The 10,979-nt window shown below is 42.4% G+C and overlaps 1 pseudogene across 1 annotated transcript; it reads right to left on the bottom strand.

Annotated features, from left to right (window-relative positions):
* Window positions 1-236: 236 nt before the first annotated feature.
* LOC308241057 (small ribosomal subunit protein eS24-like) lies at window positions 237-704 on the bottom strand (annotated as a pseudogene). The gene has a single exon. The product of its transcript is annotated as a small ribosomal subunit protein eS24-like (transcript).
* Between the last annotated feature and the right edge of the window lie 10,275 nt (window positions 705-10,979).

Raw genomic sequence — 10,979 nt, 5'->3', positions numbered from 1 at the left:
ATAGTGTAAGTGCGCATAGGAACTCTGTGAAGGGAGGGACTCATTCCACCTGAAGGATACAGGATAAATTACACAGCGGAGGTGTTACTTGAGGAATAAGCAGGAGTGACTATTCCACTGAGGCATCCTGTTGGTGTAAGGGTGGACATAACTGTGGCATTCTGGCCCAGCCCTAATCCGAGGCAGAGTGATTGATCTTTTTTATTTCCACATAAAAGTTTAGTTTACTAATCCTTTCATGAAAAATCTGCACAATCACCACAGATAAAGTCACTGAAGAATCTTAATTCCTTCTGTTGTTCAATCTCCAGCTCACTTTTTGCAGCACCAACATTGGCCTTTGCAGTCCCTCTGATTGTCTTCATTCTGTTCTTGTGTTCCTTTCTATGTTTTCTTGAGGTCTTCTTCTTCTCCTATAGGCCATGTTTTGCAAGTCTATGTTTGGGTTCATTTTTCTTTGCATAATCCAAGGAATCATAAATCATGCCAAAGCCAGTGGTCTTGCCAACACCGAAGTGGGTTCTGAATCCAAACACAAAGATGACATCAGGTGTGGTCTTATACATTTTGGCTAGTTTTTCCCAAATTTCTGTCTTGGGTACTGTAGCCTTCCCAGGGTGAAGGACATCAATGACCATTTGCTTCCGCTGAAGTAGTCTGTTGGTCAGGAACTTCCTGGTCTGGATAGTTACCATGTCATTCATGATGAAGGTTGATGTTTAAGCAGCCAGGGAGGAAAAGAGTGAGTGATCTCTTTTATTTTGGTGTTTGGTGAGCCACTTTGATGAAACTATGAAATGAGAGCAGTGTCTAACAGACACTCTTTAAAATATGTTTTTATTGATTTTAGAGAGCGAGGAAGAGAGAGAGAAAGAAATATCAATGATTGGCTGCCTCCTGCATGCCCCCTACTGGGGATGGAGCCTGCAACTCGGGCATATGCCCTGAACAGGAATCGAACCAGTGAACTTTTGGTGCATGGGACGATGTTCTACCAACTGAGCCACACTGGCCAAGGCTAATAGACATTTTTTGTTACCCAGCCTGTATTTAACAATCGCCCTGTTGAAGACCGCCCTTTTGTTCTCTCAGTCTGTACATCTCTAGATGCAGGCATGTGGCTTAAGCTTGGCTAATCAATGCCACTGGCCTCAGTAATAGCTGAAGATTGAGCATGTGGCCCAATCAGAGCCAATGAGATAGAAGAGAATTTTTCCTGAAACTTCTGGGAAAGAAACTCATTTTTTCTGCTGTACTTTACTCATGAGGTCTGGGGCTGCCCAAGTTGTATTATAAGAGGCACTGGAAACCAACATGGAAGAAGCGATGCTGAGAGAGATGGAAAGTGTGTTCTAATGACATTATTGGTCCCATATTAAACTGCCAGAAGCTAGAACAATTCTTGGCTTTTTCTACTGTGTGAGCTGATGAAGCAAGCATCTTTTTGCATAGGCCAGTTTGGGTTGGATTTTCTGTCTTTATTCACACAAGGCTGACAGATCTGGAAATGTTTATTCTGAAGAGGGAAGCATCCAGGAGGAACACAACTGCATTCCAAATATTTGAAGGATGTCGGGTAGAAGAATTAGTTGAATGTTCTGTGTGTCCCCTAGATTCAGTAGGTAGATGTTTCAGGTGGTCAGATTTCGGATCAACATAAGGAATAACTTTTTAATTCTTAGGGCTCTTTCCCAATGAAAACAGCCAGAGGACTTGATTCAGCATTGTACATAGGGAGAAACATGAGAGAGTGAGTGGGAGACATACCTGTCCTCATGTAAAAAGCATCTTGAAATGGTCCAAGACAATTTAATAGTGGTCTGATTTACCTTTATCAATGTACTGAGATTTTAACACCAGAGCTTTCATTTAGCTTTAAAATTCCTCAATATCAAAGATATGTGGTTATTTACTTACTAAAGGCCTGATGCATGAAGATTCGTGCAAGAATGGGCCTTCCTTACCCTGGCTGCCGGCACTGCCTTTGCTCCTGCCAGAGCTGCCTTTCCACCTTCCCATGCTGCCCAGAGGCCCGGAGCAGCTGAGGCAGTGCGGGACGCCTGCCTCATCGCCATGGTGACGACGCAAGTGTCCTGCCCCGCCTCTGGCCGCTTGGTGCCCGCGTATGCAAATTAACTCACCATCTTTGTTGGGTTAATTTGCATACTCACTCCTGATTGGCTGGTGGGTGTCATGAAGGTACAGTCAATTTGCATCTTACTCTTTTATTAGTGTAGACTAGAGGCCTAGTGCATGGATTCGTGCATCGGTGGGGTCCCTCGGCCTGGCCTGTGAGGATCAGGACGAAACTGGCTCTCTGACATCCCCCAAGGGGTCCCTGATTGCGAGAGGGCACAGGCCAGGCCAAGGGACCCCAGTGGTGCACGATCAGGGCTGGGGAGGGGCCATGGGAGGGCTCCAGGGCGTGTCCGGCCCATCTTGCCCAGTCCCGATCAACTGGACCCCAGCAGCAAGCTAATCTACCAGTCAGAATATCTGCCCCCTGGTGGTCAGTGCTTGTCATAGCGACTGGTTGAATGGTCAAATGAACAGTCAGACACTTAGCATATTAGGCTTTTATTATATAGGATTCACTCTTATTTCTTTAAAGAAACTATAGGCTCTGACCCACTTGGAGAATCAATTTGTGGATTTGGGATAATCATGCTTTTTATGGAACAGAAGAGAATCACATGTAACAATGGCAGAAGTTTTGTGAAGCTTTTTATTTTCTTTTTATAAATAAAAGCTATATATAGTCAGTATAGAGTAATGGCTAAAAGTATGACTTTGGAATTGGACTACAGAGATTAAAATTCTATCCCTAATGGTGTGACTCAGTGGTTGAGCATCGATCTAGGAACCAGGAAGTCCTGGTTTGATTCCTGATCAGGGCACATGCCTGGGTTGCGGGCTTGACCCCCAGTATGGGGAGTGCAAGAGGCAACTAATCAATTATTTTCTCTCATCATTGATGTATCTACCTCTTCCTTTCTCTCTGAAATCAATAAAAAAAAATATTTTTTAAAAAAGATTAAAATTCTAGATCTACCACTGAACTGTGATGAGAATTAAATTAGATAATATAAGTAAAGAACTGAGCAAGATCTTGACACATAGTAAGCACTTAATAAATGTTTGCTTCTTGGTTATTATTATTACTAGATAATTCTTAGCATATAGAAATTGGATCCTATGAGATAGAGGTGAAACTCTATCCTGCTTTCCAGGCCCCATCTTTTGCCAAACAACCTGAAACTATGTAATTTTTTTAAAAATGTTATCTTTATTGTTGAAAGTAATACAGATGTACCCTTCCCTCTCCCCTCCCCCCACCATTGACCCTTTCCGGCCCTTCCCTGCTCACATCTCCCCAGGCCTTCACCACACTATTGTCTGTGTCCTTGGGTTATGCATATATGCATTCAAGTTCTTTGGTTAATCTCTTTTAACCCACCCTCCCACCCCCACCTTCCCTCTGAGATTGATCAGTCTGTTCTATGCTTTTATGTCTCTGGATCTATTCTGTTCACCAGTTTATTTTGTTCTTTAGATACCTCATATGAATGAGATCTTGTGATACTTGTCTTTCTATGACTGACTTATTTCACTTAGCAGAATACTCTCCAGGTCTCTCCATGCTGTCTCAAAGGGTAAGAGATCCTTCCTTTTTACTGCTGCATATTATTTCATGGTGTAAATGTACCGTAGTTTTATATCCACTCATCTACTGGTGGGCACTTGGGCTGTTTCCAGATTTTAGATATTGTAAATTGAATGAAAATAATTCCCAGGTGTTTCTTGTATCCACTAGTCGTGTTTGAAGATACTACATTACCAATTGTCATCCAAAGCCAATAGCAAGACCATTAAAATAATTGAAATTATTAGGCTGTAAGCCTCCCCATTAGCAAGAAGGCATGCTTATTTATCTCCATATCCCAGCATCTCTCAGAGAACCTGGAAAATAACTGCTTAAATGTTATTAAACATCTCTAAAATTTAGTCTTGTATCTTTTCAAAATCTTTCTCCTACCTAAATATCCTCTGTCCTTTGTTTCATCAAGAAATTTTTCTTGGTTCTTAAAAAAAAAAAGAAAATCTCCCTCCATTGCTCCCCAAAGCCCCAGAACATGCAAGGAGCTTATACACATGCACATGTGTGCAAGCACATACACGCCCCCCCCCCCATACATATGTGACACCATATTAATGACTTCACAATCTTCAGGGATATTGGCTGTTTTTAAGCATCTATGATACATCCTTGTCACTGAACTCATGATTTCCCACTTTATCTCCTTCAGAACCCATGGATGAATACCATCTGGTCCTGGTGATTTATTGCACAGAGTCCCTCAAGTTGCTCCATCCCTTTCTCCTCAGAGACGCAAGAATCTCTGTCAAGGCTATTCTCTGCTTCACCATAAAATGTGTCCTTGGAACAGGAATGTCCCTATTGTCTTCTCCAATAAATACTCATTCAAAGTATTCATTTAGCTGCTCCTCTCCTTCATCATTCCATTTAATATTCTTTTCCTAATGAAAGCACTTAACATAACAGACATAGTCACCCTCCTAAAATGCCATGGACTCTGTTACTATTATTATTTATCTTGATGTTTCTACATGTTTTTCCCATTCTTTCTTTGACCTCTGTTAGTTCTCAGCTGAAACAGTGAGTTCCTATCAGAGTGTTTGGCCTACAAAGAATGTTCCTTTTTAATAGAGTGCTTTTTCAATAGTTATTTTCTTTCTACTATAAAATGAGAGTATGTTATGCCTAGAAAATCTGGAAAATTTAGAGAAGTAGAAGAGCGTACATCTTTATAAACAATCAAGCACTGATACCCTTTCACCTAGATGCTGCATGCTTCAGGGCTTACTTTTTGCATTTCTCTCTAAAACACAATCTATCTGATTTCCTTTTTTCCTGTTTTCATCCTTGTGTGCTATACTGTGGAGCTCATGAGAAATAGCACCTCTTCTGTACCTCAGACACAGTACATCTAACTCGTGTTATACACTCTATGTGTCAGGTATCATATTGAGTGCTTTATAGGTATTAACTCATTTATGCAACTGATTAAAATTCTAAGAAAGCTTGGGTTATTTACTCATTTATATGTGTTATTTATTTCTAATGAAAGTTTTAGTATAAAACAATTGTGTTACTGTATGGGAAAACGGGGTTAGGAGCTAGAGAATCTCAGACTTGTAATAATAATTATTTTATTTTTTCTTGTGAGATTTTCAGCATTAAAAAAACAAAGACTAGCTTTAAGTATTGTAGTGAGTGGAATGGTGCCCACCCCAAAAGATATGCCGACCCGGAACCTGTAAATGTGACCTTATTTGGAAAAGGGGTTTTGCAGATGTAATTGAGTTAAGGATCTGGAGATGAGATCATCCTGGGTGAACTGGATGGGCCAGAAGCCCAATGGCACATCTTTCTATAAGAGACAGAAGAGAAAGGGACATATAGAGGAGAAGGCCATGAGAAGGCAGAGGCAGAGACTGGAGTGATGCAGCTACAAGCCAAGGAACACCAAGGATTCCTGACAGCCCCAGAAGCTAGGAGAGACATAGGAAATGGGTTCTCCTTCAGAGCCTGCAGGAGGAACTAATTCTGCCAACACCTTGAATTTGGACTTCTGGTTTCCAGAACTGTGAGAAAAATAATTGCTGTTGTTTTAAGCCACCAAATTTGTGGTAATTTATTATGCAACCCTAAGGATTTAATACAAGTCTATTTTGTTACTGCAGGCCAAGAATCATGAATTGAGGGATCAAAACAGAATAGATACAAAGCTGAGTCACCAAATTATAACAAAGCATAGAACCAGATTGAAAGCAACAAGTTTCTAGACCAGGGGTCCTCAAACTTTTTAAACAGGGGGCCAATTCACTGTCCCTCAGACCGTTGGAGGGCTGGACTATAGTTTAAAAAAAACAACTATGAACAAATTCCTATGCGCACTGCGGGCCCGGGACGAGTCGGCTGCTAAGCAGGACAGGCAGTGGCACCCGGCAGGCCGGATAAATGTCCTCGGCGGGCCGCATGTGGCCCGCGGGCTGTAGTTTGAGAACGCCTGTTAGACCTTAAACAGCAACATGGCTCCTAAGTACAAACAATTAACAAGAGAACATAAGGCAAGTGAGTTAAACCAGCTGCTGAAACAAAGCTACTGAACACTGCTCCCCCATGAGACACCAGGCTTTTAAAGGTGAGGTGCTAGCTCCCTATTACAATTGGGTCCACATGAGGCAAAACATGTTCCCTGCTCAATCAAGTTACATCCAGTAGATAAGTAAAAATTTGAGCAGTAAAAATTCCTGCATGTATTCTACTGCTTTGCTGTCAAACTTAAAAAAGAAAGAATGCAAATACAACTAGCACATTTATTGGCACATCTAAATCATTTAATGCATGTTCCCTTTTCCCTGTAGGAAATACCGTGTTTCCCCAAAAATAAGACCTACTTACAGGTTTCCTTCTGAGTGAAATATAAGGCATCCCCCGAAAATAAGGCCCCCAGGCTCTGTCTCAGAATGAAAATTAATTTACCGTAAACTGGTCGCTAGGGCTGCCCCGACTGGTGTCTAGCAACCAGTGACGTTACGCGGAGTCCTGACGTCACTGCTGTGTGGAGGCGGAGCGGAGGTCGGAGTGAGTGGTGAGTGCGGGGCGGGAGAGAGGAGGAGACTTTTGCAGATTCGTGTAGAAGAACAGGAGGATTAGAGCAGACGGGACGCGGCGAAGGTGGTGAGTGCTGGTCTGTCTCTGGTGACACTACCTGATGTTTGCGGCCGCCTTCATGATGACTGAAGGTTCTCAGTCAGTGGCAGACCCTGCTCCAGCCCAGATCCAGGCCCCAGCAAGCCCAGTGACAGTCCCCAGGCAGGCCCCAGGGGGTAAATGTCTGATAAAGGAGTAGGGGGGAGGTCTGGTGAAGGTGTTCAGTGGCACAGGGGTGGAGGGAGGGGGATCACTTAAAATGACACAGGAGGATCAGAGGAGACAATCAAAATGACACAGGAGGATCAGAGGGGACAATCAAAATGACACAGGAGGATCAAAAGGGGTTACTAAAATGGTAATCCCCCCTCTGATTCTCCTGTGCCATTTTGATTCCCCCCTCTGATCCCCCCTGTGTCATTTTGAGTGATCCCCCTCCCCCCACCTTGACACCCCAATTCCTTTTTTTTTACCCCTACGGTAGAAATGAGCGCAAAAAGAAAAAGCTACTCCGTGGAGTACAAGAAAGGAATCGTGGAAGACTCTTGGGGCCAAAATCTTACTGCTTTCTGCAAAGAGAAGATGTTGAGTATCCGATTGGTCCGAAAATGGGGAGCAGAGTATGGTAACCTCATTAAACAAGTGGACAAGGGAAATGCTAAAAAGCGCAAGTGTGGATCAGGTCGGCAACCATTATTTTCCGAGCTGGAAGACCTGATCTGTGAATGGGTTGTTGACAGGAGAGCAAAGGCTTTGGTTGTGAATAGGGCTCAGATTCAAGAATTTGCCCTTGCAATGGCACCACAGTTTGACATAGCCCCTGAAGACTTCAAAGCATCACAACACTGACTGGATAATTTCCTTCAGTGAAGTGAACTGTCTTTAAGAAGATCTACAACATTATTTAGGTTGGAAGATACTCAAGTTATTAAGCGAGCACTTGCATTCAAGTCCTTTATTGATGATGCTGACTTCTCTAAATACAATCTTTCCAACATGATTGCTATGGATGAAACTGAAGTGTTTATAGGCCAATCATCTCAAACAACAATTGAACAGCAGGGTGCCTCCTTAGCGTACATTCCCTCCACTGCTTACGAAAGTGCACGTGTTTCCTGTATTTTGGCAATTCGTCTGGATGGCACTAAAATCCCACCTTTAATCATTTCTAAGGGCAAGAAGGAAAAGATTGAACGTGTTTTGGGCGTTTTTATTCTTGAAACTGAAAAAGCCTGGGCCACACAAGCAGTTATAAGGAAGTGGGTCGATTTAATGCTGCCGCTTGTTATGTGAGGGAGCCAAAGAGGTCTGCTAGTCTGGGATGCAGCCAGCACTCACCACGCTAAAGACATGAAGACATTTCTTCACGAAAGAAAAATAGATCAGATAATGATTCCCGCAGGAATGACGGCCTATCTCCAGACTCTTGATATTGCAATAAACAAGCCATTCAAAGACAATTTGCGCATGGAAATTAATGACTACATTGAAAATAGAATGGAGAGAAATCAGCGTGGAAACTTTGTGAAACCTAAACTGAAAGAAGTTGTGTCTTGGGTGAAGAATTCATGGGAGAAAATCACTGACAGTTGCATTGCAAATGCCCTGCGAGCAGGCTACCTTGACAAGAAGTACTCATTTAAAGACAGTGCTATTGCTAAACATGAGAGATTTGGTCCACCGATTCTGAAAGAAATGGAGTCACAAGAAATTCACCAGGAAATTCAGGAATTGGATTGTTATGATGATGTTCCAGAAGATGATGACATGATTGTCATTGAATAAATGAGTAAATTCTTGATGCTGTAGGATTCACAGTTTGTCTGGTTTGTGTTGACAACTACCGTACTACCGTACCGTATACAGGTAATAAATTTCCTTTATTTTCATTTAACAATAAATGTGTACCGTATTCTTGATGGAAAAATAAGACATCCCCTGAAAATAAGACCTAGCGTGTCTTTGGGGGCAAAAATTAATATAAGACACCGTCTTATTTTTGGGGAAACACGGTAGGTGTTTATCAGCAGATACAAAGCATGTTTTACATTTAGTAGGCAATTTAAAAATATCAAGCATACAAATCTATTTCTCTCTTGAATTGCTTTGCAATACTGACTTCCATGATGTTTATAATCCAAGTCATCAGGCCTTTAATGCATGTTATAAAAAGCAAGAATTTGTAATGACTGGAGGGTGATATGGTATGTACAGGGCTGATTTTTTAAAATTGTAAATTAAAAAGTATGTAACTAGTGTCTTCAAGGAATGTTAGGAGAATGGTACCTAACATGATAAAATATAACATAACAGCAAACATTTAAAGATTGTCCTCATGTAATCCTGTCCATTAATTCATTTATTCAATCATGGAGTTGCTCATTCATTCATTCATTCATTCATCCAGTCACTCAACCCACTTAGCTAAGCATTTGTTGTGTGTCCAGCACTGCATTGGGCACTCCAGAACTTAAAAACAATGCAGGTGAAAGTCCTGAGGAACACTTGAGATAAGAAACGTGTGCAGCAATTAGTGAATGAGTCTAAAGTAGTAGCAGCAGGGCTGTGTGATTTCATAGAACAGACTAAGTGGCTATACTAAGGAAAGTTTTAAGTAGTGTTGGAAGGGCAGAGACAGGGAAAGAAAGCCTTTTGGATGAGGGCTTTCAAATTGGTTCTTAAAGGAATATTAGACATGGGACTTTAAAAGTGTCTTTGCAGCTCTGCTATTATACCATCCTTTTTATCTCTAGGCCTAAAACTACCACATAGTACCTAGTGCATAATATATAGGCACTCCACAAATACTTAATGAATGAATAAAAAAAGGGATGAATGAATCATCCTTGACTCCTCCATGCAGCTCTAGGCTAATCTTTCCAATACACAAATCTGCTGATGTCTTCATCTCCTTTAAAGCTTCCCAAGAAAGAGTAGAGAGAAAGTGATGAGGCCACAATTACCAGATCAAACAGTCTTGGGTTTGAGTTCCAAACACCTTCAGATTGGCCCCCATCCTACCCTATCTAATTCTAGCTCTCTCTACAGCTTTACTGTCCTTTTGATACCTAAATCTAACCATGCCACCCCTCCTACCACCCACCTCTTACTTAAAAACTTTCAAAGCCTGCCCCTCTGTCCTCAGAATCTGGTGTCTACTAATCTTGCTAGCTATTGCTTTCTGGTCTCCATTCTTTAAACTCTTCACTGTCTAGAAGATGCTACATTTTCTCTCTCCTCTGGGCCTTCACACATATTTAGATTGCTCTGCTTGGAATATGCTCTCTATCATATACCCCATCCCACCATCAATATCAAGCTAACTCTTGTGCATCTTTCAGATCTAGACTTAAACGAACTTCATTCTTGAGGCCTTCCCTGCCTCCAGGTGGGTCACAGAGCACCTCACCCTTTTTTCCCTGAAGCACACACCAAAGCTGATTGTAATAATGGCTGTCTTTCCTACCTAGACTGGCAGTGCTGTGAAGACCATGATGACTATGTCTGGTTCATGGTTGTCTTTGACACAGTACCTGCACCAATGAATAGCTTTTGAATAAATTAATGAGATCTAAAACTTGCTGGCTACATAACCCTGGGCTGGTAACTTTGCCAACTTTGAACTTCACTTTTCTCCTTTGTAAAGTGAATAGCTGTCACATAGGATCTTGTACACTAAAGCATCATGTAAATGCCTACATTTATTTATTTATTTTGCTGAAAAAAGCTTTATTGTTTCATTTGGTCCAAGAGAGCTTCAGGGTGGTTAGAGAATGGCTAGTAGTTTTGAGGAGAGGCTCAGGTAAAAGCCAGACATCAGGGGGATGCAGAGGGGCCTCTGAAAGGCCTCTGGGCTCCAAAGGCTCCTGGTCATGCTTGAGGGTGAGCCTTTTGAAGAGATACTCACCCAGCCCAGCCTGGGGGCCGGCCAGCCTGCGGAGGTGAGTCAGGTGTCGCCCCATCTTCTTGGTGAGTTTCACCTGTTCATCCAGGAAGTGGTTCTCCTGGAAGTCACAGGGATGGGGGACTGGGAGGGTAGAACCCAGGGTCTGCAGCTCCACAAGGGCTGGTTCAGGTTCCTCTCCAAGGCCAGGGCGGCTTCCATGGCTGCCTGAGTTTTGCCCACTCACCTTGGGGAGGCTCAGCATGTCCTGGAAGAGAATGCGACCACCGCTCTGGTTTTACAACTTTAAGAGACCTCAGCACCCTTGCGCTTCTTCTCCACCAACTCGAGGAAGAA

Source organism: Plecotus auritus (genome assembly GCF_963455305.1).
Source record: "Plecotus auritus genome assembly, chromosome: 2".
Classification (NCBI taxonomy): Eukaryota; Metazoa; Chordata; class Mammalia; order Chiroptera; family Vespertilionidae; genus Plecotus; species Plecotus auritus.
Note: the sequence above shows the minus strand (reverse complement) of the source record. Positions and strands in the feature narration are given on the sequence as shown.